Source organism: Coturnix japonica, chromosome 5 (genome assembly GCF_001577835.2).
Source record: "Coturnix japonica isolate 7356 chromosome 5, Coturnix japonica 2.1, whole genome shotgun sequence".
In the NCBI taxonomy this organism is placed as follows: domain Eukaryota; kingdom Metazoa; phylum Chordata; class Aves; order Galliformes; family Phasianidae; genus Coturnix; species Coturnix japonica.
Genome location: NC_029520.1, coordinates 26,447,830 through 26,473,620, shown reverse-complemented (window position 1 = coordinate 26,473,620; position 25,791 = coordinate 26,447,830). Strand labels below are relative to the sequence as shown.

At 34.9% G+C, this 25,791-nt stretch overlaps 2 protein-coding genes across 2 annotated transcripts in view; one reads left to right on the top strand and one right to left on the bottom strand.

Moving 5' to 3' along the window:
- Positions 1-10,968, bottom strand: part of CHRM5 (cholinergic receptor muscarinic 5) — a 47,555-nt gene extending 36,587 nt beyond the window's left edge. The window contains exon 1 of the mRNA XM_015864787.2: positions 10,226-10,968. The gene's annotated coding sequence lies outside the window, so the exon portion shown is untranslated. The remainder of the gene's footprint in view (positions 1-10,225) is intronic.
- AVEN (apoptosis and caspase activation inhibitor) overlaps positions 1-25,791 on the top strand; it is a 73,848-nt gene that overhangs the window by 28,268 nt on the left and 19,789 nt on the right. The gene's annotated exons all lie outside the window — the stretch shown is intronic.

Genomic DNA, 25,791 nt, shown 5'->3' with positions numbered 1-25,791 from the left:
TTGAAAATAAATGTTTACCTGAGGTACGTGGTTAACTTTCTGCAGGGGAAGTGCTGGCAGAATGGAGATACTAGAAGTCTAACTATTGTAAATTGATAGTTCAGTGGTAATGGGTGTCAAATTGGGTTAAATTTTTATAAGCAAACAAAATGCTAGGGGTTCAAAAGTGATAATCTTGGATATCAAGTCTTTATACCCTTTGTAATCTTTCTGGAAAAAGGTGCTCTGTTGGTAATCTTCATTTTCATCTTTCTGATGTTCAAGGAAGTGAACCAGAAAGATTATAATGGGGAAAAAAAAAAAGCGCTTCTATCCTGACTTCTTTACAGATGGAGTCTTATTAGAGCAGTTTTTTTTTTTTTCCCCTCTAGATATATTTTACATTAATAAAGTTGTTAAGTGGTAGTTCAACATGACGAAGTTCAAATGTTTGATTGGGTGTTATACCATGGAATCTGCTTTAGGCTAACCTGTTTCATGACTGAAATCCTTTGGCAGAATAATAAGAGTGATGCTACTAAGGCACAATTTGTACTTAAATGGCAAATAGTCTTAGGAATTTAAAGGTGTCTTGTTGTCCTTCAATCATTATCTAGATTTCCAATATAACACTACATTTTACTCAGGGGGACAAGCCATCTGCCAACCTGGAAAAAAAAAAAATCTACAGTGCCTATATATGATAGGGTGCCTTGGTAAAGGCTTTGTAGTTTGGGATCTTCAGATACAGTGTTTGTCGCAGGTCTCTGCACATGACATAGAGGATTCTTAACCGGCTATGTTTTCTGAGAAGTTAATAAACTCTAGCCTTTTGGCTTTCTGTTTTACGCAGGGAACAATTGCAGGCATGTAGCGGTTGTTCCAGAACTCTCTTAAAGGCTAGTGTATTCATTCTCTCCCTTCTGTCTTGGATGTGGTTAATTTTTTCCTCTTACTTTCTTGTATTGAGAAGCATACTTTTCCTTTTAGAAAAGCAGCTATAAATTTGCTGTACCTCTCAAGTATCCCTTTTAGGGTTCTGTTTCCCCCAGGACAAAACCCAAAAAGGAATTGTATACAGCAGTTGCTTGTGGTTTTGCTTGATGGGTGTTTGAAAGAGACTTGTGTCACTGGCAGAGCAGTGAGAATGGAAGGTGTTTTCATGTTCCCTTTCATTTTATGCTATCACCTGTCACTTCAGATGGGAGTAGGTGGGAAAAGTAACTTCTGTGAAAGTGGAAAAGTGTTTTACTCCAACTAATGAAATATTTGTCACTTACCCTGAAAATAGGCTGGCTAGCCTTGCTTTTTCCAACTGTAAGAAAAAAAAAAGGTACTCACGTTGCCCTGCAGTAAGTACTGGATGAAAGAAACCTGTAGCTATTAGGTGATGTTTTGCATCTCTAAAGAACCGTGTATGTAAATATTAATTGCTTTGTAGTCATGTCTAAAACAAGTCATGTACTAAAACATGAATTCTGATGTGAAGGTGGCTGTAAGTTATTTTGGATTTTTTTCATCCATTCATTTGTCTGTTACATGTCTGCTTCTCTGTTGCTTTTATTGAGTATTTGTCTTTGTTGGTCTCTTTGTTATGCAGCTGAGGAGTTCTTATCTCTAAGAATGTAATGAATTTGAAGTTGTGTTATATTACACTGCTTCTGATCTCAGTAATAAATTATAATCACATCATCTCTTCTGAACAAGTGAGTCTGAAACACACTTCAGTAATATGATGGTCCATTACCAGATATGGATGTACTTGCCTGATTTGAGTGCATGAATGGTGTGCCAAAGAGTTGGCAAGAACATGAAACTAAACTGGTGAAAAGGGAAAGATCTTGGGGAATCAGTGAAATACCAGGATTGGTAGTTCTAAGGGAAGGAGTGAGCACTTTTATTTCTGTTTATGGTAGCATGCTTACTTACTGGGTTAAACTGAGTTGGACTGTGGAACCTCAATGTTAGCAGTAAATACGTTGAGGAACAGAGATCCAGATTTGTTTTAATTTGTATTTACAGTTAGAATGTGGAGGACAAATTCATTTTCTAATGCAAGTAAGAACCCGCTGTGTATTTTCTGTTGTTGCTCCATGTGTTTCTGCCTGCCCGTTATTTTATCTTTCTTCTGTTAATTCTGTAAAACCTTACTAAGAGTTCACTTTTTTTTTTCTTTTAATATATCTTCTTTCTATCCCACAGACAACTTTATTTCTTTGAGCTGTATTTGACCATGGGAATGAAAGAGTGGGGAGAGGAAAAAAATGAGGAGTAGAAATCTCAGAGAAGAACAATCTTTTCACTTAGAGGAAAATTGCCTACAAGTATGAGATGACTAAATTAACTTGTAGAAATGCAATCTGAAAGCCTCAGAACTCATCCCTGTAACTTACGAGAACACTTTAACTTGTCAAAGAAAATTGATCTGTATAAATATCACTGTGAAAGTAATATTTAGGTAGAGACAAGGCATTTTTAAGTCTCCATAATGTTGGGATTTAGTTACATTATCTTTGTTGCCATTTGAGGTTTTTTTAAAATGTACTATTCGTGTTTAGTGCTTGTGCATCAAAATAGTTGTTCTATGTTTGTTCATTCAGGTTTTAGGGCTTTTCTTTTGACTGTCCATTTATTAGTAATAGAGTCCTATAATAATTCTGGGGTTGGTCTTTTTGCATTCCTTTCCACTTTAATATTAGCATAATACCATTTTATACTGCTACACTAGTTATGAGAAAATGAGGTAGTGAACAATGGCATTATTTTGGGAAGAAAAATTGGACTACTTTTAAAATACTTATGTTTACAAACTTGTTTGTTAGAGGGTATTTATAGTCTTAAGTCTTACCATGAATAGAAAACAGAAGCAGATATTAAGTTTTAAAAAGCTGAGGAGATATATAAACATGTTTCCTCACAGTTTCAAATGTTTTAGGTAGTGACAGATGCTTTGGACAAATATATATATATATATATATATTCAAGTATCTAGGTTAAAATAATCTCAGCTACATTTCTGAAGTCTGTCAATCTCCCAGCCTGGTAGTAGAATGAAATTATTTCATTCAAAAATGGACTAGTGAAAGAAGTTTGTTCTGTTACAAAAATAACTCAATGAATAAGCTATACTGTATGTTTAAAAGGCTGGAGTAATACCTATTTGAAAACTGTTGCTGAGGCACCGAGCATCTACTGCTGAAAATGTAATTTTATGTGAATAGAATTCATTTAATCGTAAAAGTAAAGTGCAGTGGATTAATCTAAGGAGGACAGAACATGGATGAGATATATTTTGGTGACAGTGATAATGTACACCTACAATATCAGTCAGGAAGAGATGACGTCTCCATAATGGTACTAGGGATGATTTGTGTAATTTACATTACAATAAGTAGGAGAATTCTTGAACAGCCTATTAAGGAGAGTATGTATAGGTGTTTAGGAATGTTTTTTTTTTTTTTTTCCTGGAGTCTGCTCTTCACTATCAGAGTTCTGACAACTTGACTCTGCTAAACTTAGAAACTGTGCAATTTCCTCCTCTTCTCTTCTTGAAGAACATTTTAGATGTGTATAGTTTTAATATTTTGCTCACAGTAATTGTCATTATTTGCTTTTAGGCATTAAACACAAAATACTACCGACAAACGTTCAGTCAAAGTTACTTCATTAACTTGTACAGTATGAGAATTAGTGAACATATTGCGTCAATTTCAGTTACGTTTTGGGAAATCCGAGGAAGTGAAAATTACTGTTTCTTTTTCTAATTCAGATCTTATTTGGGTATTACTTGGAGAACAGTGAACTGATTTATCTACTAAGGCACCAGCCTGTCCAGTAAAACTCATTGGTTACATGGCCAAAGAAGCCATTTTTGACAAGGTGAACTTTTCTAAATAGCACAAGCAGTCATAGCAATGTTATGAACTAGATCTTAGCTGAATTAGGGGGCATCTTTTAGAACAGCTACTGTTTAAAAACAACCTTCAGTCTCATTTTAAATAATTATTCAGTGATAGAGAATCCTCAGAACTCTTGGAAGGTTCTCACTGGGCTCTCAGACCAGTACAAACAGTTGTGCTGTTACCTTCATTGTTAGAAGGTAGTTCTATGCTGTCTCTACAGCTTGGGGACTGAACATGGTTGCAGAAAAAAACATCCAAATGATAGAATGAATCATGGATGAAGACTAATTAATGTACTTAGGGTGGGTAGATGGGAAACAATCTTCTATCACATACAAAGGCTTCTGAAGTGATTACTAATACTCAACAATAAAGGGAATCTATCCTAGAAATTAGGAGAACAAGAAGTCAATATATAGATAAATCCGTGACACAATTGCATCACATATTTTGTCCAGTTGGGATCCCAGAGGCTCCTCTAGGAAGCAGTGGAAATAAGAGTGTAGAGAGTGTAGCATCAGGATGAGTAACAGTTTTCACACAAAGCATAATTGAGGATACTATGAGTAGAATAGAATGGAGCTCTTCAGTCTGAAAGAAAAATGATGTGAGAACAGCTTGTTGTAGCTGTCTGTGAAATCTTGAAAGGATGGACATGGTGAAAACGAAATTGTTAGTGTAAGAAGAGAGTACTGAATGAAGCTGACTGGCAGCAGATTCAAAACAAAGAAGGTGTTTTTTTGGTATTATTTCTAATTAGGCTTTGAAAATTTGTCACAGGATCATGTAGAAGCTTAAAGTTTGTGCACGTTCAAAAATGGACTGGAAAGAAATCTCTGAAGGCTATCTTATAAATAAGGCAGTATCTCTGACTCCAGAAATCCCTGAACCACGTATAGCTGGAGGCTGTCAGAGTGTTTCTGAATAAGTGTCACTCTTTGTATGCCTTATTCTTAGCCATCCCTAGACTTATACAGTTGGTGGTGCCCAACAATGTAGGTTATATATTTTATATATATTGGCTGTTCAGAACCTGTGTTTTGCTCTTGTGTGACCTTTATTGTGCAGTGTGCTTCTTCCTTCCCTGTTTGTCATCTGCCAAACTGATAAATTAATGCTTATAGTTTGAGATGCTGTTTGTAAAAACAAAGAAAGAAAGAAAAAACGTTGGGTGATTACTTCCTGTAATTTTTCCTATTTTCAGTTGTGTTTTGCAAGCTTGTTGACTTCACCATTGTTCAATATGTAAGTTTTTATTAAGGGAGAAGCAAGTTGAATTCCACGTGAAGCTTACTGCATCAGTACTGTTCAACATAGCTTTATATAAATCTGTCCCATGGCTGCAGGAATATTGAAAAAGAAAAAGGAATATATTTCCTGAATACTGAAAAAATACTATCAAATGGGATGACTAAGATAAATGTAGGTCCATGTGCTTGATATCAGTCCTGGGGGTGTGGCGGTGTGAAGAAGAATGGAAAAACTGATACAGAATATAATCAAAATTCAAAGCATGGAAATGGGCCTTGATCGAGCTAAGTTGATCAGAGAAACAGTATTATCACAAAATGTCCAGAAGGAGCTGCTGCAGGTTCAGAGCTACTAAGAGTGCGTGTTTGCATCTGCTGGAGTAAAGTTTCCCTGGGCAGATATTTTTTGACCTAACAGGCCTCTTTACAGAGCTTTTTGTATATGCTGTGAATAAGAATAAGCCCTCTTATTTCTGTTAAGTCCCAGCTCATATCAATAGAGGGCTGAACATCTTTTCACTGAGTGTCCTCCCTTGTGACTATAAATTGTTTTAGCCTGACCGCACTCTGCAAAATAGACTGTGTGTTTATTCTGCTACAAAAGGGTAGAAATATAACTAGTATTGGTTAATTTTACTTTGTGGAAGATGTCTCTTTACACCTGGTTGAATTCTTCTGGCTAATTACAGGTTTGATTGACAAATATATTGTGTAATTACTGTAGACATTTTACTCTTTATTTCAGGGCAAGCTGATGTGATAATTGGTAAGAATTTATGTGGATTAGGAATATGAGAGTTCACTGATCTTGAAAATCACAAGTGGGAATAATGAATGGCGGTATTTCTGTTGGAGTCCTGAAGGATTTAGTAGGAGTCCTACTATAATTCTTAGTATTCCATTCCCTGTCAGAACATTATTGAGAAAATCACTAATGAGCATATTGGTAAGTGATAAACAATAAGAAAAGCACATTCAGAACCAGCATCCAAGTTTTGCAATATACAGCGCCTTTTTAAACAGAGAGCTTAGCCAGTGACCTCTTTTTAGGTAGAAGAAATGCAAAATAGGAACTTCACTGAGCAGGTCTTAAAGGAGTGAGTTTAGAAAGTTTTGTGTACTCTTTAACAATCCAGCACAAATTTCTAGTAAGGTGCTGTGATAAAACAAGATAACTCAATCCCCTTTTCTTGTGTCAGTAATTGCTAGGATTATTTTTGCTCACATGTATGGTTTTGATGAGACTATCCAAGGCACGTTTTCAAATGTTTAAAGTGCTGGCACTGCTAAACTATTCACTTAATACAGATTTTCTAGGGTTGAAAAAATGTCTTGCATTGGTAAACTTAATGTAAGGATAGTTATGTACTCCTCATGAAATGTGAAGACTGAAATGTGACAATAAATATACTCAAGTGGAAGGAACAGTCAAGATATTGAAAGATTTCTGATTCAAAAGAAACAATTAGAAGCTGAAGCAATAGAAATTGAAATTCAGAAAGGATATTCAGTGGTAACAGTGAATCCTGAAATAGGTTTAAAAAAATTCTTTTAATTATATGAGAACAAAAGAAATTTGAATTAACACCACTTTCCAATAAAAACAGATGCTTAACGTTAATGTGTATAGATTTATAGATTTAGGTTTAGCCGTGGAAAGGTCATAGGAATTGTTGAAGTAGATGATAATAACACTAACTGTTCGGGGGCATGTACTGATCATAGGAGGTTTTTACTGTATCCTGCCAATAGGCTATTGGTTCACTTTTTTTTCTGATGCTCAGTTTCCCAAGATAGAAAGAAGATTTTTTTAAATGTCTTTAAAACAGGTGATTTTTGGTCTAAATCAAAATCATCTTGAAAGGTTTTGGCTGTTTAGGATTTTCACATAAATGTTCTTATTAATGTAGTTTCATTTAGTAAAACTGGTTGCATTGATATGAGTGGAATTCACAAATTGTAGCTTTCTAAACTGTTGTTAAATGCTACATGAAGGAGGATCACTTGTATATTTCCTATTATTTTCTTTTATTTACCCAAGCAAACTAAGCAACTTGCAGCTCCATGCAATATGTTTTCTCAGGCTTTTGCATGGTTCTCTTAAATACTTTCTGGAAAACGTAATCTGCCTCTAAGTCTGTGCTGCTACTCGCTGAATTCTTTCAAATCAAGAAGGAGCAGTTTGAACTTTTGGTTTGTGTATTGTTCTCATAATTTTTCTGAGGATCATTAAACCTTGCAACATCATTTCATTATTCATATTGAACTAGTTGGGATGAGGGTCCAATGCGTACGTGTCACATGTGCTGTTTTGCTGAGAAGTGCACTATTTAGGCAATTGACTGTAGTTATTTTTTGGCATGGTTTAATCATTACACATAGATGAGAAGAGGAAATGAAAAGATTTTGTTATCAGGCGTCTAGTGATCCTCAAACAAGTGATTGCAGTGAAAATGGAAAATATCAAATCAGTGCTTTCAGATTAGGTACTTTGATACAGTTATACTATATTATATTTTGGAAAAAAAAATATATTTTCTGGTTGCATGGAAGCTTAGGTTTTGGAACTTGGCAATGAACATTTATGCTCAGGTAATACATTTGGTTTCTTGTCTTTTTTGAAGCTGTGTGAGAAATACGCTGAAAATGAAAATAGCATTTTTCATAAATTAGAAATTTTTAGTAAGTGCATCTGAAAAGAACTGGAGATCTTTAATGCCCTTTTCTTTTCGAAATATTACACAGTTGTATACAGTCTTCTAAATCTTTCCATTTGCTCTTTGAAATTCTTTCTCACATTTTCATATCAGAGACCTTAAGAAACCTCAGCTGCAACTGTTCAAAGGTTTCTAAAGCACTGCATTTTGAATAAGCTTTTTGAGAGCTTTATTGAATAATAACCTATTTTTTCTTAAATAAGCATGTTGGCTAGCTGTTAGTAAATGTGATAGAGAGTACCTTCTGCAAAAGAGGGGGCTAAAAGCCATGTGCAGCATCCAGCATTTCCTCTATGAAAGCAGTAATTGGAGAATCAAATAATGAATTATGTTATTGCTCTCTTTTACTGCCAACTCTGAACCAGGTTCAATAGACACAAAGCTGACTTCTGAAATCAACTGATTAAAAACTTCGTTGTATTGGCTGCTTGTTATAAGTGTTATAAGGTTTGTCAGCTCTAGTTCTGGAAGTCCTGAATTGATGTCATTGAAACCCAGAGCTGATATTGCTCTGTTATGCACTGTATATATCCTACTTTTTAGCTGTTTGTTTTTTTCATTGTATCCTAGGTAAGAGGCTTGTTGTATAGGTGCAGTGAGGAGGCAGGGAGAACTCTTGCTGGATTGTTTTAGCATGTGAAGTCAGGCACAGCACAAAAAAAAAAAAAAAAAAAGAAAATGGTTTCGGAGATGTTAGAATTTTATTTGGCTGTTTTGAAAGGAGCAGTTAACGGTACTTAGAAAAGGGCTGAAACTGGAGACACCTGTCGGTGTTGGAACTTGTCGGCAGGAAAGTAGAAAAATGTTTCCAGTAGTGGGAACTTCTCTGTTTGTAGTGAGAAGAAGATGTGGGCTTGAATGTTTAGAGGATATGAAGCTTTTTTTCCCCCTCTTCTGTATCATGGCAGTTATGGGATCTTGGAGAAGGAATTTGAGGTGTATGAAATATCCTAAAGTGATACACGAGATGACCCATCTGCTGCAAAGGCTCTTTGGTTTACCTTTCCTGGTAGGAACATCAGCATTTTGAGAGAACACTGTTGGCTTATGAATTGAGAAAAAGTTCTGCATAGTATCAAGTTCTGGTTTTCAGTCTCAAAGTGCTCTATCATGGCATGCACAGTTATATGTCACAGCACTTGGTAAAATTTATTTGTGCATTACTGGAGGGTTCAAAAGAGTTGGCAGTGAATGGTGAATTAGTCTGTCTTCTAGTAAGCCACAGGCAAGGCAGAGACTATTTCATTAAGTTAGAAAAATGTAAGAAGAGAAAAAAACAGGAAAAGGATTGATGGGTGCATTAAGTAAAGATGTGCTAAACAGCAGAGAAGGAAGTTGTGTAGAGAAGTAGAGGAGAGGCGTTTTAAATAATGCTGGAAATAGGAATGTTTCATCTTAGTAAATAAAGAAAAAGGCATGAAGCCAGTAAAAGATAGTATGAGCGAAGACGTAGGTTTTTAAAGCTGATAAATACAGAATCGACCAATGTGATGGTAAAGTTGTGCATTGAACAGTACAAAGCTATTTATGCTTTTTCAGTTCTAGAGGGTGAGCTTTTTTTTGTGTGTGAGCACACACATCTTTCTCCATGACTATTAAGTTTAGCCTTTTGAATAACAGATGCTGTATTTATTTTTCAAGCTCTGCTAGGTATTAGTATATCACCCTAAACTGTTTTGCAGGTTTTTTCCATGTACAATTAGTGTCCATGTGGATTATGTGGTGGGTGTTCCAAATAAGTGAAATAACTGAAGTGACCTGAACCTTTCTTTTTGTAGTTTTTCTGTTGCTCTGGTGTCCAGTCTTCATGCTGAAACTATGTACACACTGCCTTGAAATGTATTACTGTGGTGCTGCTTCCTTATTTTGCTGTGTCTATAAATCAACATTAATCAACACTAGTAGCTTTATTTAATACAACTGGTGATTTATTTTCCTATAATAAAAGATAACGTTTAACATATTAGTGCTGTGATGTAAAATGCTGTTTACTTTGCCAGACTGAATAGATAAAGAAGTACAGTAAATGCTTTTAGCTAATATTAACAGAAACGTTTCATTTTATTATTTTTTTTCTTCAAACTGCCATGGACATATGTATTAATATTTCAAAGGATTTGAATCTTAGAAAGTGTTTCACTGTAGTACAAATCAGGAGAAAATGCATTTAACATTCTTCCTTTAAATAACCATTATAGTAAAAGACAACTGTTATTTGAGCAGCATAAGTAATCTAAGGGCATGAAGTATTTGTCATGAAAGGATTTGAACTTCAGTATCAGTCTAAAGAAATTTAAATCCAGTGAGTTATTGCACTTACATTGAAGTATATATTCATGTAATCAACAATTTAAGCAGCATTTGAAATGAAACTTACCTAGGAGATACAGTTGACTGAAGCTTTATCTATGCTCTGTCAGAATATACTGAGGCTCACTCAGCAGATAGGAAGCTTTCTTCAATTTGAAATGCATTATGCACTCTCGTTTTGTGATTTCTTTTTCCACAGCGTCTTGTTCACTGCTGCTTCATCTTGTGGTGTTGGTCGTTTCCGATTTATTTCCAGGTATCTCCAATATTTGATGTCTTCCATGCTCAGCATTTTTTGTTTATTCTGCCTTAATCAGGCAACAGAAAATAACCTGTGAACTTTGCATCTTTTAAATCTTCTTTTTGTCCCCCCCCCCCCTCAAACAAAAGGAAAAAAAGAGGCAAATGCACTGACTTCAGTTAACTCGAGTGTTCAGTACCCATTAAAAATTCATTTAAAGATTTAGCATCCAGTAAATTCCATCTGTTTCCTGTCGATGATTCCAACACTGAAAAGTTGGAATGCATGCTTCGATAGCCTCCACATTTTATATTTTTGTAGGCAAAACGTAGGATCAGTAGACTTCGTCTTAACTTTTAACCCATGCAGTGTTGTGCTGTGAAGGATGATGAAGGTCTGCCTCTCTCAGCTCCTTATGCTTCTGTCAGACACAGATGTGAAATGCTGCTTTAGAACAGAGGGAGAAAATCCCGAAGGGTGTAGTGTTTTGTCATCTCTCAGGACAGCGAGCACGCATGGCATCAATGAGTAGCAAGATATGAGCTATTCAAACCAGTCAGTGAAAACTGACAGGATGATGCTTTCATGCATAATAGACCCATTAATTATTTCTTCTGATGGACAGCAGTGTCTACAAGAGGGAAAAAAAAAAAAAAAAAAGCAGATAATATTAATACTAAATTTGATAGGTACTCAATGTGTGAACAGCTTTTCATCAAGAAATTAATCTAGGAAAAAAGATGTAGATTTTTGGGGGGGAGTCTAATCAGGTAAAATGGACTAGAATTTTTTTGGTATGTTAGATATCATACATTAGGGTACAAACTGCATTCAAGTTAAGGTTGATTCGTAACTAGCTTTTATGGAGCTTATTTTTTATAAAGGTTTTTTTGTTTGTTTTGAAAATGTGATTTGTACTTTGCTTCATGTAGCTGGGGAACCTGGTTATAGTTCTGTGATTTTTCATTTATAACATACAATATGGATTAAATCCCTGGAGTTTTATTTTTGTCTCCTCCTTGTTCTTGAAACCTTAATTCTTTAAAGGAGTTTTTGAAAAGACGTGTTTGTGAAAAAGATGTTCAAATTCATTGCACGTTTTGTGTTAAACAGTGGCCTTTTGTCTTACAAAACCACTTCCATTTAGATTAGAAATTTAAATTGTCTGATTTAATGTTAATTAATTGTCTGATTTAATTAACCCCTTTCTTGAGACTAATATATAGGAAATTATACGTATTTTGAAAAACTCACTTTATCATAGTGTAGGCCCTTTATACATCTGTCCTAGGAGTATGGGTAAAATCTTATTTACCTTACTGACGTCTGGGGCAACGTATACTGACTGTAGGGAAGTAATGCAACATTTGGAACTTCTCCAACTTATCATCATCTTCCTTGTAATGAAGCAGAGCAGAATGTCTGGATATAGGGTGTTTTGTTTTTTTTTTAGTTTGATAATCTCACTCCTTACGAAGTCAAAGCCTAGTAGCACATGATGGCTGTAACTTTAAATCTAAGTTGTCAATCTTGTCCCTTTTGATCAGGAGTTAAGTTGCCAAGGATACAATGCGTACATGATGTAAAGTCCATGCTGAAAGCAAGGAATGAGGCATACTCATACTCTGAAATAATATTAACGCTTTCCGTCTCATGATTAAGCATAATGAGCAGATCTGGAGTTGACAGCCTAACCTGAACTGAATGCGTCCAAAATTTATTAGGATATTTGAGGAAGGTGCTGATTGTTATGAAACTCTTCCAGATAATTGGAATATGTAGTCATTGCCTTCAGCTTGCCTCCCTTTTGTAAATTCCAGAGCAGAGTACTCAAGCGGGTCTTGAAGTGTAAAGTAATCGAGCCTTTCTTATAGACAAACATGTGGATGTACATTCTTGATGTATGAAACCTCTATTTTATTTTATTTTTCCCCCTCTTAGAAAGAATTGAAATGCCTGGAGACATTAAGTACACTGGAGACATTAAGACACTGGTAAACTGGAAAAAAGCAGCCTATTGAAAACTTTAGGAGGTGACAGTGATTGTGGTAGCTGGGTATAAGGCCTGAATTTAAGGCTAAGGAGATGTTTAGTGTTAAGAATTCAAACTCATAAGAACAAGCTGGTGAAAATTTTCAACATTGTATGTGGCACAAAAAAGAAAAATTGTGTTTTCAGCTTGGTACTCTGAAAATCTTTTTTCTTTGGTCAAGTTACAACAGGAATAAGCTGTATGTGAGTTACTTATATATAGGATATGAGTAACATGTCCAGTGGAGAGTGTTGTATGTCAAGTGGCAAAAATTTCAAACATGCACAACTGTAAACTCCTTAGTGCTTGTATTCTTTCTTGTGACTGGTTATATAGTAACTCACAATCTGCACTTTAATACATGCTTAATTCTAACAGAATTTGGTTATCTTGCACTCACAGAATGGTGTGATGAAGGATTTCGCATTGGAAAATAAGGTCAGTTAAGACTTCAGTTCTCATACCTTCAGGGTAGGAATAAGAAATGATAGCGGACTGTGTGCATCACTTCACTTGGTTGACAGACATCCAGTTTTCTACATAAAGTTCTCATTACAAAAAAGTGTATGTTGTTATGTCGTGAAGACAATTTCTATACTTCTTGAACAGACAGCTGTTTAAGTTATCTTTTGGTTTTTCACTGGTGTTAAGGAGAAATATTTATGAATGTACACAAATAGCCAGAAGCCTCAAAATTACTACTAGGTAGCTTTGAATAGCAACGCATTGAAACAGTACACCTGAAAATCAAATGTAAAGTGAATAATATTTGTTTTGAGAGTATTGCGTTTTAGTTGTTGCATAAGAATTGAGCAAAGAAATAATACTTGGAAAAAAAAAATGTTTTCAGTTTTAAATATGTGTGAAAGCTCACTGAAATTTAATGGTAATCTCAAGATTTGAGATTTTGTAGCATCATAGGTGATAGGTTTTAAACAGTACAAAGCTGTGCACTATGATCAGCACTCGACTTCCACATATGATTAATATTGATGGATTCTTCAAGTATAAAAGTCTGTATTTCCCCCTGCATAGAAGTGATTTGTTAAACATATCAGGAAAAACTTTTTTTCTAGTAATGATCAGTAAACACATAACTCAGTGAAATGGTTCTGAAAATTACTCTGTGTGGAACAGCTAGTGTTAGTACTGCAAATAAATTTGAAAAATATTCAAAGAATGAGTGCTCTTAGGGAATGCTTCTAAACATTTTCCTTTTTTGAGTATCATGTTGTGTACTTATCATTTACCTGACAAAAGGCTATGTAAATCAAAATCCCATTCTTACCTTTTTTCGCTGAACGTTATCATTCAGTGTTCATAGATCTGTATTATACAATTATACAAGTTGATGACTACAATAGTCACTTTTCAGAGAAAAAAGGTGTATTTACCAGAATTCAAAAATTGCTGGAGAACTTATGTTCCAAAGAGAATGTCTTTGTTATTGATACTTCTTTGTTGCCTGCAAGCAGTTGCTTTTGTGAACAAAATTATTTTCCTTTCTTTTCAGCTTCCCCCCCCACCCCTCCCATTTTGATAATAATGAGGATTGTAACGATATTTCTAGGACTTGATTTTATTTCTACAACATTTTGTTGGAAACTTGGTTCAGTGAAGTTTCACTAGGAAAATTCTTGCAATTAAAATGTGAAACATTTTAGATTTTTTGAGACAGGTAATTAAAGTGAGATTTTAGTTAACATGTTTTATAAATTATACTTAATGTATTATTAAAATGAGTGCCTCATGTTTTTTTCATTATTTAAATTTTAGAATTACTTAAGTTTTCTCCTTTCATCTCATTAGAGAACTAGCAAGAATAAATGATTTTTTTTTTTAAATACAAATACACAGCCCTTTATTCAAACACATTTTTATTAATGGATAATAATTTGTGAACATGTATGATACAGTCTCATTTCATACTGTTAACTCCACTATTGAGGAGTGAACATTTTTTGTATAACCATGTTTTTGTTAACTTGTATCTGGTGACTATGTGCTAAGCAGATGCTGTCTAGGTATCTTGTAACTCCGTCTGTTTCTTTAGGCTATTAATATGTGTCTGCATCAGGTGGAATATGACCTTGCATTTCATTTCTCTTAAATTTTACACTGACCTGGAACATCCCCTACACTGTCCTCCACACACATACATCTGTATTAAGGCAAGTTTTGCAGCTGAATTGCTTGTTGTTAAGATAGGAATGGTAATATTGTGAACACATATTGTAAAAGAGTTTTTTAGGGGTGGTATCAATATTGCTTGTGCTCTCTGTCTTGCCCAACTCGATCCTTCTAGTTGCCATAACAACTTCATAATAGCAGAGCATTTGCTGCTGTACTTAACTTTGTCTCAGCACTTCCATTATAAGCTACTGTTTTCAGGAATTTGTAATTAATCCACTGGCAGAAAAATGACACACAATAAGCCTATGTAATTGTTTTTAATGTATACAACAAAGTTACTGCAAAGATGCTATTGTTTGATCTCTGATGATAAAATATGGGGAAAAACCCTCTCAAAACAATTTTCTTTTTCTAAAGAGCAAAATATTTTTTAGTCTAAAACTAATTTTGATTGGTTCCCATCTGCCAGAGGTAAGAGAATCAACGTGTTCTACTCTACCACAGTGCTCCATCATGCCTGTATCCAGTTAGACCCATCTGTTCTTGTTAGCTGAAAGTTTAGTGTGAACAAGGTGCTTTTCTGGGTTGTATGAAAAATATAACCTCTCTAGTAAGAGAATTTAATATCTCACTAAGAAATAATTCTGACATTTGAATACTTTCATAATCAATTATATTACCAGGTTGGTCTAATGTGATTTTCCCTTGTTTATATGAAACCATGTTGACTACTCCTGATAACCTTCAGGTGAGGCTGAGTGGCCTGTAGTTTCATAAGTCTCCATGACCTTTTTGAAGACTGGAGCAACAGTGTCTTTTCTCCAGCTTTCAGGCATCTCTCCTGTTTTTCATGTCCTTTTGTAGATTAGATAGAGGATGGTTCAACAGTCACTTCTGGCAACTTCCTCGGCACTGATTTGGATGCATCCCATCAGGGCCCAAGGATTTGTGCACATTGAGTTTCTGGAGATGATCTCTAACCAGGTCCTCTGTGACTGAGGCAAAATCTTCTTTTCTCCAGACTCTTTGTCTTACCTCCGTGGTCTAGGATTCCTAAGGCACAGCCTCTTTGGTAAAGACCGAAGCAAAGAAGGTGTTCAGTAATTCTGCTTTCTCAGTGTCCTCTGTTACCTGGGCACTCACCTCATTCAGGCCTCCATTTTCCCAATTCTTCCTTTTGCTATTGATATACTTAAATATATCAACTTCCTGTTGTCTTTGACCTCCCTTAGCAGACTTAATTCCTGAGCCTTAGCCTTTCTTGTTGAATCCCTGCATGCCCTACAGCTTTTCTATATTTTCCCCAGTGACTAAAACCTTTTTCCAAATTCTGTAGACCTTCTTCTTCCATTTGAGTTTTTGCATAGTTTCCTTGCTCATCCATGTAGGTCTCCTGCCACCTTTGCCTGATTTCTTACTCTTAGAGATGCAGCGATATATAGCTTGGAGGAAGTAGTGCTTGAATGTTAACTTTCTTGGACAACTTTACCTTCCGATGCTCTAACCCACAGGGTACTTCCAAGTAGATACTTGAAGAGGTTAAAGCTGGCACTCCTGCAGCCCAGAGTTGCAATCCTACTTATTTCCTTGTTTCTTCTATGCAGGATGCTGAACTGTACTTAATCATGGTTGCTGCAGCCATGTCTTCTCCCAACCTTTACATCTTCAGCTGGTCTTTTTTTGTAAGCATGTGGTCCAACAGCACATCTCTCCTCATTAGCTCCTCTGCTGCATGTATCAGAAAATTATCAACAGTGCTCTGCAGGAGCCTCCTGAGTCTGTATGCTTACCTGTGTTACTTTTCCAGAAAATATCAGAGTGATTGAAACCCCAGACAAGAACTAGTGCCTCTGATCATGTAGGTACTTTCAGCAGTCTGGAGAAGATTTCAGTGACTTCCTTCTCCTGATCAAGGCAGCCTGGTAGTAAACACCCCACAGTGGTGCCACCTGTGTTAGCTTGCCCTGTAATTCTCATTCATAAGCTCTCCTTTTGTTCATCATTCATCCACAGGTGGACCTTGATTCATTTCAGTTGCTCTCTCACATAACGATCAACTCCACCATCTTGCTTTGCAGCCCTGTCTTTCCTAAAAAGTGCACAGCTATCCATGACAGCATCCCAGTCCCACCATGTGTCTGTGATTGCAATGAGGTCATGGCCCTGTGACCACAAACAGATATCTGATACTTCCTGTTACTCTCTATACTTCTTGCATTTGTATACAGGTGCTTCAGAGAAGAAATGGGAGCAGAGGATGCAGATGTGTCTAGAAGGGGTGGAAGAGGGTTCCCCATAGCTATATATACTCTTGAGGTGGCTGGCTTTGTCTCTCATGTCATGGGAGGCAGTTAAGAAATGTTTTTTGCTAGTTTATTCCCCAGTCAATTGCAGTGGTGTGAACGTTGCCATTTTGGAGCGCTTGTTCAGTTTGTCTATGCAACTTCTTCACTGTAGTAGTGATTGCAGTCATTTGGATGTTTATATCATTTAAGTTAAGTGATGTTTTAAAAGCTTCAGAAGCAACTTTCAGCTTCAAAAGTAATACCCATTTGATTTGGCTTTAATACTCTGTACTAAGTGTAAACTATTCATTTCAAAGGCCAGTTTCTTTGGCTTTGTTTTTAAAAGAAAATCTTGTTAAAACCTTGGGTATTTTAAAATTATTTTAAACATCCTATTTAAGAAAGTACTTCAGTATATACAGTACTGAAGGAAGAATGGATATACTTCACAACTGAAAAGTAGAAATAGCTTTTTAAAAACATTCATTTATTTTGAAATTAATAATGGAACTTTGTGGTGCTATTAAACTTGCTTATTTACTAGAACTGCTAGAAATTCTCTGTAGCAAAAGCCTCTCCTTTCTGTTAGATGAAAAATACAATAAAAGATGAGATATTTAATGTCAATTGTATTCTGTAACAGGAGTATGGACTGGACCTGATGTTAGGATGAGTTGTTCCAGAAGCTCTAAAAATTATTTTCAAAGATATTTCCTGTTTTGATCTTTAATGTATTAAAGAACAGACACTGAAAGAATTGTATATTTATGAAGGGAAAAATTAAATGGAATTACAGAAATCAGCAATTATTTATAAAGCTCTGTTTTGCAAATAGATATGAAAGCAGTTATCCATAAGTGTCCAGGTACAGCTTGTTTCCAGAAAGAACTGAGATATTTATCCTTATGCTTCTCACTTAATGTCTTCTATAGTTGTGAAACCAGTTCTTTTTTTTCTAAAATTGTTACACAGCTGCAAAATTACTGAGATTAAGGGAATTTCTTGGCTATTTGCTAATGGAAAAATTTATGGGTTTACTTTCTGCTAGGTATATAATTGTATCACTGAAATGGTATTGTTTGTCCTTTAGTTGAGCTTAGGTTAAAATTTTGTTAAACTTCAACCTTATCTGAAAGCTTGTTAGTTTCTTGTATTTTTTATCATGTAAAGAATGTTCTCTAAGGACCATATATGTCATACCCAGCAGGTAGTAGTGCATGACCTAGCAAGTAGTAGTACATGCATGAAAAACAGGTGTCTCAGATGGATTTATAGTGGTGTTGTTTAGTCCCTGTTCGCTGTCTTGGAAGCAAGATCTTTATATTCTGAAAATGACTAGAGCCATCTTCCAAGGGATTCTGACAAGTTTCACCAGCATGAAGAACTTGAAATGATTTTGTGAAGTCTGCCAGGGAAGGTAGGGGGGAAAAAAAAAAGTCTTCAAGAACCTGTTTGTTACCTTCTGTTTGTCTGCCTCCAAATCTTTATTGTATGGAAAAAGATATCAGCTTGTCCTGCGCTCAGACCAAGTTACAGGCTTTTCTAAAAACTCTTCTTATATGCTTGGATATTTCCAAGTAAAGTCATGAACTAAAAAATATAACTTGTGTTTAATAATTAGGGGAGGAAAAAATAGGGAATAGTACCATGGCAAAGTTTGAAATCGAGCTCATGTGATGGATTTATAAATAAATATTCAAAAAAATGTTGGAGTTTTCTTTCTTTTTCTAATTTTGTGTGTTAACCATTTAATCTATAAAGTAACCTTATGTGTGTTATGCATTTACATGTATAAACATGTACTAGAACCCTTGCAAGAAAGAAAGATGAGGTAACAAGTCCAGTTTCATAAGCTATTTAAGAAACAGTTCTAACAATAACTCAGGAAAGTCTAAATGACAACGGAAATTAGCGCTGCTTTCAAGTTTCTTAATCATGCTGCATGATGCAGTTTTATATGGATAAAGAGTGTTCTTTGTAAATAACTCAGCTCTTTTCTGTCAGTGTTTTGTTATTTGATTAATGAATCCTGGCAGTTGAGCTTTTTCATTTCTGCATACTTGTATGGAGGGAGAGGAAACCCTTAATATTAAACAAAAAATCTTGCATCTTTCTTGAATGCATGTTTACTGGCTGGTGCTCCTTTCTACCTCTAGGTAGAAAAAACACATTTACTTTTCATTACCTAGTAAATGGTACCTAAGTGTAACTCTCTTGCATTTCTTTTTGACTGATTAATTATGAAAATATTAGACTTTTTTAATATGCTTTTCTGGGTGACTCAATGTGTGAATGCATATGTCAGTTGAATTCTGAATATCAATATCTGTGCTTTGTCTAAGGTGTATTTTTAAAGAATCTTTGTGTTTTTATTCAGTTACTGAAGTCACTGAGGGGAGGGAGTGCAAGATTCACGTTTTTGTTTTCCATCACGTGTTCTCCAGCCATGAGCATCCTGCATACTGAGAGCAAAATGCTGCTGTGCTTTTCTGTGAAGCCATGTATGAGGTGCACTCAGGTGGAAAATGACAGATTTGCTGACCAAAGAAGCGTGGGCATTGAGAACTGAGTGAGAGGCAATAGGGCTGTGTGCAAGCACAGAGAAAGCCTCAGCGCTACCAGCTGTAGCACAGAGACACGCATTTTTGTGAACTAATACAGGTCTGTGCCTACATTATCACTGAAGTGGATTGCTCCTCCCTGTTCTTTTTCCTGCTGCATGTACCTTCTAATGCATGCGCCATTGCCTAATGCATTTCACTGTAGCACACTTCAGAGAATTGCTTTTGGAAAAGCCTGTTTTGTTGGCTGCCACTTCATGGCTCTATTTGAGCCAAATGCTGAGATTCAATACTTGCAAATTAATACAAATGTTCACTTAAAATGTTATTATTTGAATCTTCTAAATTCTGCTGGGAACCCCATTTGGCACGTGTATGCGATGGTGCCTGCATTATTTTACTCTGTTGTTACTCTGATGAATTTTTAAGATTTATCCCTCCCAGTGCCTTAAAAGTATCTGCTTCACTCACTAATTAAATAGGCTTTATCAATCAGTTAGAAACAGAGAATATTTTGTGGATTAGATAGATTAAATGGTCAAAAGATATTTGGCTTTTTTTTTTTTTTTTTTTTTTTTTTATCATTGACAAAACTCACCAAAAATAACTGTATTGTTGCTGACAGTATTTTCTGCCTAGGAGAAGTGCTGTTTGTTTAACTAATTAGGAATGACATTTACTTCCAACAGCCTTAGAGCTGCTGCTGTCTGTACAAACACCTTGGTGAACAATCTCAGCTTTGAAGCTAGTCCAAATGAGGATGTCTGAGTATGAAATAGTCCATTATGAAGCACTTTTTTTTTTTTTTTTTCTGGTTAAGCAACCAGCTTCTGAGAGTGAGAGATGGTGAATATTCTGTTGGTATAATGATGTACAGCTCTGTAATTGCATTTAAAAATATTTTATCTTTAAAAATGGAATTTGAAGATACTGATTAAAGTAATTTGATTTCACATATCTGTTCCAAATCACTTCAGTCTCCCATGTACACCAGGCAGGTAGAACAGCTTCGACATCTATGATAAAATTTTGAAATAATCCTTAGGACATCTCTTTAAGATTGTTACCTCAAGCTTCAATTCAAGAATGAAAGAAAACATCATGGCAATTTGGAAGTCCTTTATTGGATGTTCTTGGAGTAGGACAGCACCTTCTTTGGTGAGAACGGTGTTCAAAAAATGATACTTGAGTAATCAAGCATAGAAGGCTTGTCTCAGGTGAGCCTCAATTAATTCTGTTCTCTTGACAGTGACTTTGAAGTTATGATTTGTGATCTGAAACGTTCTTTTCTGAAGTGTTACAATTTATATCTGAATTTATACTTGTATTAGAACTGTTACCTTGTAGTGGATGTGAGAGGTACTTCTTCAGTGAATAAAGGTATGTGATGATGCTCTTAATAGAACATGAAGAAATGTCATAAAAGCTCAGAAAATGCTAGAGTGTTTTTGACGATTTGTAATTCTTCTCGAAGCAGTTTCTTCTAATTATTTTTAAACCAACTAAGATTTTATTCAAGCTTTGTTTTGTGTGAGTCAGTAAGAAGAGCTGTAGATAGAAAGGGGGTTCATGCAGACTGCTGCTGGGAGTCTTTGATTGTTGCCCACATAATGTTGTTTTCTTTTTCTTTTCTTTTTCTTTTTTCTTCTTTAATTATGTTCTTAAATAGAATAGGAATAGCAATGTTGTTTAAAAAAAAAAATCTTATTAAAAAAAAAATCACAGAATTTTTTTCCACTTAAATAACTGTAAAATAGACAAACATTTCTTCTGTAAGTATGACAGACTCAGTTCTTTTCTGGTGTAACTGGTTGCATTTTAACAGCAGTAGTGCCCATCTGCTTCTCATGGTTTTTTGGCAGCTTCAGTGTACTGTAAGTTTTAAGTGCTTCAGATGATACTGCAAGTTGTATAATTTAAATTTACTGAAAACTGTATTGGAACATACTGTTCTAACATACTGTTAGTAGGTATGATATGTATTTATACAACTATTTTTCAGGTTGGCTCTGAGTTTTCTCAACATTTATGATTAAATAATACATATCTTCCTTGTAATTTCTGGCATTCAACACAGAAAATTGGGCTATTCTAAAATTCACATATAAAATTGTAAAATATTCTTATAGGAAGACTGTGTATTGAAAAGTGGTATGTTTTAGTTTGTTGTCCCAATAGATGTATTTTGTAATTCTCAGTCGTGGTGAAATATCATATTATAGGAAAGTTATATTATAGGCATCATTATTTTGACTTTCTGATGTTCTTTTAGTACTAATCTATAGTGTTTAGGTGGGAAAGCCACGACAGGTGTGAAGGTAACAGAAAATATTAGGAGAAAGAGGATTTTTTTTTTTCCCTTAAAACAAAGTACTGAAATTTGAAATTTGATCTGCTAAAAAGAGCTAACTCAGTTGTATGTAAACCATGTGAAATGGTTAATAGAAGGAAAATCTTCACAAATGGCTCCTGTTATGATTTGTGAATTCCTAATAAGACCTTGTGGAACTCTGGACAAATGTGAACAGAATAATTTACTGTTTCACTGGAATTTCTCCCTTTAGCAAAGAAAATGTTTAAAATTATTTTCCGGGAACGTATGGAAATAGGTGAACCTACTGGGAAGGAAAAAGCTCTGGTTGGTCTTTTCAAGTCCTGTGCTGTTGCAACATTCTAAACAAGAACATATTTTGGGCTATTATTACGTAAAATAAATAAGTTTATATGAATGAAACATACATACCATAAGCTGTAGAAATGAAAACAGAAGGAAATGTATGAACATATGTATTAACATTTCTGTGTTCCATTTCAATCTGTGTCTGCTAAACTGAGGAATCTGTAAAGTTCATTTCTCACACAAGGATTGTTTAGCAGAGCTCTTTTATATTTCTCACGGTTAGTAATATTATTTCTGTTTCTGCTTATTGTTATATTGTTCTTATTATTGTATACAACATGTTTCTATTCCACTGATACTTGGAAGAGGAAATGATTGATGCCTCTGGCAGTCCTAGAAATTACCACCTGTACTTCTTTGCTGTTTGTCTTCATACTCTGCCTTTTGAAAATTTATTTCAGGATCAGATTGGTTATATTGTCATCTTATTAAATCTTCTTCGAGTTTATAACCAGTAATGATTTGAATTGTACATGTGATTATTATAAAGAGTACAAGTATCATGGAGATCAAATGAAATTAAATTATATAGTGGGATTCTAGATGACTATGTAGTTACAGTATTTTTTAGTTTTGATTACTAAGCAATAAATATTTTTAATTAGAGATCCTTATTAGGAATTAGGAGCAGTACTTTGTGTCATTTATGTCTTTGTATGTGATAAACTGTAGATTATTTAGCACCATCATTTGTATCAGAAATTATACATGCTGTGTAGGAGGGAAACTTCAGCATGATGCTTGTCTGTGACAGAAATTTGCCTGTGAAGACTTTACTTCAGCTCCCAAATCTACCTGCCCCTCTATGCATGTTTTGTGGTGTATTTGGTATCTGAGGCATATTGAGGAGATGTCTCCCTACTGCTTTTCCTGCATGACCCTGATCTGTGGTTGGGTTTAAGTATGAGGCAACATCAAAGTAAGGAAAATATAAAGAATGAATTTAACATCCTTGTTCCCTACTCTGCTCCCCAAATGAGTAGTTCAGGTTAATCAATATGATATTTTTCTTTCAAGTCTTGAGAATCCTTTAGAAGAAAGAGTGTTAGTTATTGCTTCTTCTCTATCCATGGTCTCAGAAACACATCAGTAAGAATCTATCTGAAAACCTTCCTGTTTGCTACTTTAATTTATTTAGCCATTTTGAATATAATCAGAAAAAATATAATTACTGCTTTTGGGCATTTAATAAACTTCTTCAACTTACACTAAATCTTCAGCTTACATACCAAAGATGAAAAATGCAGCTCTGTAAGTATGCCATGTATGTGAAAAAATCATGTCAGCATGAATAATCTTGCTGAACCTGTATATTATACTGTTCATGTTTTATATAAAATCTAAACTTACTCAAGTATTTTGTTGGTGGTACAAAAATAAATGAATAACTTATATCCAGGACTTATTCAGAATCTTACTAGAAGACAAAGCCGAAGTAGTATATGTAGGAAATACTAAGTTCAGAATGCAATCTGTATTTGTGCATCCATTCGTAAAGAACTAGTACTTTTATTTTCAAGATGAAAATGTGGAATTAAGATAGCCTTCGTGCTTTGAGGAGTTCACTCTCTGTTTTTATTTGGATTATCAATCTGCAGTAAAGCAAAATGGAGGAAAAGAAAAAAATGAAATGATTGCTTTGTGAGCCTCCCTTCATGCAACTGGTAACTATAGCTGTGTATAAATGAGACTGTTAAGATTGTAAATACGCTTTTTCCCTCTGACATGCTTCCTGCTGGTTGCTTGGTTACCAGCACTTTGCCATGCATGCATGCATGATATTAGCTTCTTTTTCCATCTTCCCACTTGTTCTTTATGGAGAATGCAAGATTAAAACATAGTCTTTTTTTTTTTTTTTTTTTTTTTTTCTCTTCAGTCACTTATTAAGGGTTAAATGGATTACTGTTCTAGAAGATTTTATATTAATTATGTATAATTTGTCATAATGTATCATATTCATTTAGTTGTCTAGGATGTTCCACTATGTATGGGTGAGACTTTCAGTTTAAAAATAAATAAGTAAATGGAGGAAACCTTATAGAGAAAATACATGGGGTATTATGAAAGCCTAAAAGTAAAGGAAAACCTTAAGTTTGCAGTTTTTTCCCCACACTTTTACAGTTGAAAGATAATTCTGTTCTTTCCAATTTTAATCTTTTATAGTGTTATACTTTCAGTACAGTCTTATACTTTCAGTACAGTGCAATTCAGTCTTTTCTGTCTGTAGATTGTATTTGACTTATGTACAAAAAGACCTCTTTGTGTATTGTTTTGATTTTTGCAGTTATGGACGAAGATACATCCTTAAATTTTTATTGTTTTCTTTCCTTTAAAATGTGTGTATGTGTTCATTTATTTTCAAAACTCCACAACAACCAGAAAAGATAACTTCCTCCATCCATGTTGTCATCACCTTCCTCCCCATGCACTCCTTTTTTCTATGCCTTTTTTGTGGTACTAGTTAAATGAACAAAGGAAAGCAGTGCTATTCACTGGTATGTGAACTTTTTGTTCGTGTTACTTACTTCTCTCCTTATTTGAAAAGATAATTCCATGTTCAGTAGAATCCATTTAAGATGGCTAGACATGACATTACTTTCCTAGTTGAGAATTTTCATTTGTGTGATGGGCTGCACCCTCAAGGCATGCATTCCCCATGTGTCAGAGCAACAATGTGTTGAGAACCATATTGTGATTTTGTGCTTTCGAGAATTCTGTCCTTAGCTGTCCTTATGCAGCCCATACCCTCCTCTTTAATATCATCTGTAGCTATTCTTTATTGGTTGCAGTGAAAGAAAAAAATGAATGACTTACTGCAAATTGTCATCATCACCTTTCCCACCACTGGGAAACATCTTTGCCATTTTTCTTATAACAAATTCATCCCATGCATATTGCTAGTGTCTCTGCATGTCGTTCTGTAGTGATCCTAATGTATTCTGCAGGTGGGATCATAGTTGATAAACAAAGGTATGTTTTCAAAATAGTGTACCTAATTTGAAAAGGTGAAGGTGAAAACAAGTTGAAAGAATGCTTTAATGTTGTTTAAGAACATTCTACTGTCTTTCTTCTCTTATGATTTCATGTGGTAGCATAAAACTGTAAGAAGGAATCACTTTCAGTAACACAGTTTGCCACAAGTATGAATGAACGTTTCCACAGTGTACGCACATTTATTTCCCTCCCCCTGTTTATGCTTAATCTGAAGTAATATGTGTTAAGGCACCCAAAGCAGCAGGCATAAATGGACTAGGATTATTAATTTCTTTTCCAAAGATTGAAAAGGTAAAGGACGATCCTCTCATGTTAAAATTAGGAAAATCTCTCAAATGAAGTTGTTAGAACTCTCTTCTGTAATCTATTTAGAATAATGTCAAATGGGATTTTCCTGTGGAAAAGTTAACATTTGCAACAATTTGAAAAAATATAATTTTATTATGAATTGCAACTCCATCACATTAAAACTTTAAATTGAATTCAGAAGTCTTCCCCCTACTTACAAGGCAAAATTAAAATTAATTATGTTACTATTTCTGTGGCATTATGAGGCTCTGATAGTATTTTCAGAAAAAGAGTAATCTTATGTACTCAAGATTAAGTGGAGCCTAATCACTGAAGGAAGTCTACTTGTTCCTTCTGCTTTTTTCTCATTTTATTTTGTGCATTTGATTTAAATACTGGCATTGGAAAATGTGTCATGG